The sequence below is a fragment of the Ailuropoda melanoleuca genome, chromosome 5, assembly GCF_002007445.2.
Source record: "Ailuropoda melanoleuca isolate Jingjing chromosome 5, ASM200744v2, whole genome shotgun sequence".
Classification (NCBI taxonomy): Eukaryota; Metazoa; Chordata; class Mammalia; order Carnivora; family Ursidae; genus Ailuropoda; species Ailuropoda melanoleuca.
The window spans coordinates 128,842,692-128,847,845 of record NC_048222.1 but is presented as its reverse complement, the minus strand read 5'-3'; the positions used below and the strand labels follow the sequence as shown (position 1 = coordinate 128,847,845).

The window sequence follows — 5,154 nt, the reverse complement described above, 5'->3', positions numbered from 1 at the left end:
AAGGAATTCCACTTCTGTTTCCTCATATAAAAGACGGTTAGTGCCATCATGGTTCCCTGATGCTAAAATAACAAACAGACAGACAAACAGAAACATATCTTTCTTGCCTTTCTGAAATCTGGAAACATTTTTAAATGTGTACATTTAATATGTTAGTGTTTCTTTTTATATATATATCTCAAAAAAGCTGTTACTAATAAATACATGATGTATCTTCTGATTAATAGTCCCATAGAATTTATATATATAGTTTGTTTTTGTTTTGTTTTCGTTTTGGTCTTTCTCACAAGTTAATGTAAGGAATGAATGTGATAATTCTCGTGAAAACTTGGCAGTATATCAAAGTAGACAATAAAATCCCATGGGATTTTTTTCCTAGAGGGCCTCCTATCTCTTGAATGATGGTTCAAATGATTCCCAATGACGTCCTGTGCAACAGACACACGAGGCTCTCTTTCCTAAAGGCACAATGTTATAAGGTTGGGTTCTATTATTAGAAAACTCTTTAATATTGTAAAAATGTCCTGATCATTAAAATAAAAGAGAGAAAATACAAATGTATGTTCTTATAAACATTAAAAGTAAATATAATATATTGGGGCACCTGGGTGGCACAGCAGTTAGGCGTCTGCCTTTGGCTCAGGGCGTGATCCTGGCGTTATGGCATCGAGCCCCACATCGGGCTCCTCTGCTATGAGCCTGCTTCTTCCTCTCCCACTCCCCCTGCTTGTGTTCCCTCCCTCGCTGGCTGTCTCTATCTCTGTCGAATAAATAAATAAAATCTTTAAAAAAAGTAAATATAATATAAATTACATATGTTATATATATCATATACATTAATTAATATTTATTAAAAGGAAGCATTATAGATAGATGTTCCTTTAGGGATTTTTCTGCATGGTCTGGGTTGACCAAGGCTTCTTAAAATATGAATCCAGTGAGATTTTGTTAGGAAATGTCTGCTTATTTTCCAAAATATCCCCTAGAAAACATAGTTGGTCTTGATTACTCTACGACTTGTTAAGGTATGATGACTGCTTTAGAGATGTTGGCTGTTGGGGTTCTGGCAGACCAAGGTTTGGCTACAGACCAACCTTGTGGTACCTCTCAGTGATACCACATAAATGGCCCCCACTCTTCTTCTTGGTCTATTCTTTAGAAAATTTTTATATAGGAGGTATTCTATCTCAAGTCTCAGACTTTTAGGATGTATAGTGTCAGGGCTACTGGGGGTCTGAATGTGGTCAGCATTTTCAGATTCCAAGAATTTGATTTTCCTGAAGTAAGATGTAAATTCTTGGCAATCGAGATTCAAACTTAGAACCCCTGGCCTTGTGTCCTGTGGGAATATTTTTGGTTACAAAAATATGTTATTTGTTGAATAACTACTATGTGCTAAGTTCTATACTAGGCATGAGATATGCAAAGATGAATACATGCTCTTATAAACTGATAAGAAAATATGATAAGGACATGAACTACAAATTCACAGAAGAAAATTCCAAAAGGTCAATAAACATTTAAATGTATGTGATTCACTAGCAATTAAAAATATGTAAGTTAAGGGTGTCTATGGGGAGCCTGGTGCTGCCAGACACAGGTGACCATGTGGCAGCTGCTGACTTGAGCCAGGGGACCACTCCTGTGAGCAGCGTTGTCAGATTCTTGGGCAGCCCCACCTACCATTGCTGGGCTACAGATGCTGCTCCAGGAGGCAACTTTTGAAGATATTTCCATTCCTGAAAAGCCCAAGATTAGATTTGTTGAAAGGGCACCATTTGTGCCAAAAGTGAGAAGAGAATCTAAAAACTTGACTGACATATATGGACCTTCTACTGAAGCTACTGAGTTCACGGAAGGCAGTTTTTCAATCTTGGCACTTGGTGGTGGTTACCTCCATTGAGGCTGTTTTGAAATGGTGCGCCTGACAATGAACCACTCTATGGACCCCAAGAACATGTTTGCCTTATGGAGAGTGCCAGCCCCTTTCAAGTGCATCACATGCAAGGGTATGAGACAGCACATGGGGGAGGCAAAAGTGCCTTTGGCTACAACGTGACTCCTATGAAGGTTGGCCATCTCATTATAGAGATGGGTGGGCATTCTGAATTCAAAGAGTTACAACGTTTCCTTGACCAGGTTGCCCACAAATTGTCCTTCTCAGCAAAAGCTGTGTGCATGAGACTCTAGAGAAGATGTGGAAAGATCAAGAGGAATGAGAATAGAACAACTGAAACCTCTAGATTTTTGAGCAAGTAGCCACTGCCAAACCTGGGGATATGGAAAGTCCTGAGCCTGTATGACTTGACCCAGAAGGGGAGGTCCTGGGGCAAATTCTATATGCCTGAATATGTGTGGTGAGAATGTGAGAAATAAATGTACAAGGCTACTGAGAGAGAAAAAATCTACATTTTTATGCCCCTCAGCCTACCCTTAAAGTCTTTAGGTAGCTTTGGTGTCTAACCAAGGAGCAGCATATGAATAAATGATTTCTAAAAACTTGTACAATATTGATTGATTTTTTAAATCTTTTTCAAGTTTTTATTTAAATTCCAGTTAGTTAATATGCAGTGTAATATTAGTTTCAGGTGTAGGATTTTGTGATTCATCACTTACATACAATTAAGTAATGCTCATCACAACTGCCCTCCTTAATCCCCATCATCCATTTAACCCATGCTCCCACCCACCTCCCCTCCAGTAACCCTCAGTTTGTTCTCTGTAATTAAGAGGCTGTCTTCTGGTTTGTCTGTCTTTTTTTCGCCCGCTATGTTCATCTGTTTTGTTTCTTAAATATGAGTGAAATCATGTGGTATTTGTCTTTCTCTGACTGATTTATTTCACTTAGCATAATACTTTCTAGCTGCATGTCAATGCAGATGGCAAGCTTTCATTCTTTTTTATGGCTGAGTAATATTCCATTATATATATATATATATATATATATATATATATATACACACACACACACACCACATCTTCTTAACCCATTCATCAGTCAGTGGATATCTGGGCTTTTTCTGTAATTTGGCTATGATTGATAATGCTGCTATAAACATTGGGGTGCGTGTATTCCTACAAATCACTATCTTTGTATCCTTTGGGTAAATACCTAGTAGTGCATTTGCTGGATCATAGGGTAATTCTATTTTTAACTTTTTGAGGAACATCCATACTCTCTTCCAGAGTGGCTGCACCAATTTTCATTCCCACTGACAATGTAAGAGTGTTCCCCTTTCTCCACATCCTCGCCAACATCTGTTGTTTCCTGTATTGTTAATTTTAGCCATTCTGACTGCTGTGAGGTGCTATTTCATTGTAGTTTTGATTTGTATTTCCCTGATGAACATCTTTATATGTCCCAGAAAAAGAAGAGAGAGAAAAGGGGGTAGAAGGTTTATTTGAGAAAATTATGGTGGAAAACTTCCCTAATCTGGGGAAGGAAACAGACATCCAAATCCAGGAGGTACAGAGAACTCCCATCAAAATCAACAAAAGCAGGCCAACACCAAGACGTAGTATAACTAAATTTGCAAAATATACTGATAAAGAAAAAATCCTAAAAGCAGCAAGGCAAAAGAAATCCCTAACTTATAAGGGAAGACCTCTAAGACTAACAGCATATCTCTCCACAGAAACTTGACAAGCCAGAAGGGAGTGGCATCCGAGATGCCTTTCAACAGATGACTGGATTAAGAAGCTGTGGTCCATATATACAATGGAATATTACTCAGCTATCAGAAAGAACAAATTCTCAACATTTGCTGCAACATGGACGGCACTGGAGGAGATAATGCTAAGTGAAATAAGTCAAGCAGAGAAAGACAATTATCATATGATTTCTCCCATCTATGGAACATAAGAACTAGGATGATCGGTAGGGGAAGAAAGGGATAAAGAAAGGGGGGGTAATCAGAAGGGGGAATGAAACATGAGAGACTATGGACTATGAGAAACAAACTGAAGACTTCAGAGGGGAGGGGGGTGGGGGAATGGGATAGACTGGTGATGGGTAGTAAGGAGGGCACGTATTGCATGGTGCACTGGGTGTTATACGCAACTTGAAGCATCGAACTTTGCATCGGAATCCGGGGATGTACTGTATGGTGACTAACATAATATAATAATAAAAAAAATATATTTAACTCTCACTTGTCCTGTAGGAGTTAGGATCCTGCCCTGATGAAAACAGATTCTGAAAATGAACAACATTATGTCATATTGAAGTTTTATCAGCCTAAAGATACCTGGGAATTTTAGGATAATTCCTGCTAGAATGAAGAAATAGACTGAGTCAGTCAAGCCTATTGTATCTCAACCAATTGGGAGCTCAAACAATTCCATCACTTCCCTAAAATCTTCAGAAATCCTTAGTTCTGACTTCAAGAAATAGGCAACAAAACAGTATCTGACATACCCAGTATAATGGCCATAATAAAAACAATGGAAAATAACAAGTGCTGGCAAGGATATAGAGAAATTGGAACCTTCATACATTGTTGGTGGGGATATAATAATACAGCTACTGTGGAAAACAGTACGGCAGTTTCTAAAAACATTAAACATCGAATTACCATATGACCCAGCAATTTCATTAAAAAAAAAAAAAAAGAAGGGAGTGGCATCATATATTCAACACACTGAATGGGGAAAATCAGCCAGGAATACACTAACCAGCAAGGCTGTCATTCAGCATAGAAGGAGAGATAAATAGTTTCCCAGATAAACGAAAACTAAAGGATTTCATGGCTACCAAATCAGCCCTGCAAGAAAAATTAAAGGGGACCCTTTGAGTGGGAAGGAAAGACCAAAAGCCACAGACAGGAAAGGAACAGAGAAAATATCCAGAAACAATGACAAAACAAGTAGTAACATGGCACTAAATATATATCTATTGCTAATTACTCTGTATGTAAACGGACTAAATGCTCCATTCAAAAGACATAGGCTATCAGAATGGATGAAAAAACAAGACCCATGTATATGCTGCCTACAAGAGACTCATTTTAGACCTAAAGACACCTGCAGATTGAAAGTGAGGAGAGGGAGAAACATTTATCATGCAAATAGACATCAAAAGAAAGCCAGAGTAGCCATACTTACACCAGACCAACTCGATTTTAAACCAAAGACTGTAACAAGAGATGAAGAAGA

General features: G+C 38.2%; 1 pseudogene; it reads left to right on the top strand.

The window, feature by feature from the left end:
- Positions 1-1,606: 1,606 nt before the first annotated feature.
- Positions 1,607-2,361, top strand: LOC100483276 (annotated as a pseudogene).
- Positions 2,362-5,154: the final 2,793 nt, after the last annotated feature.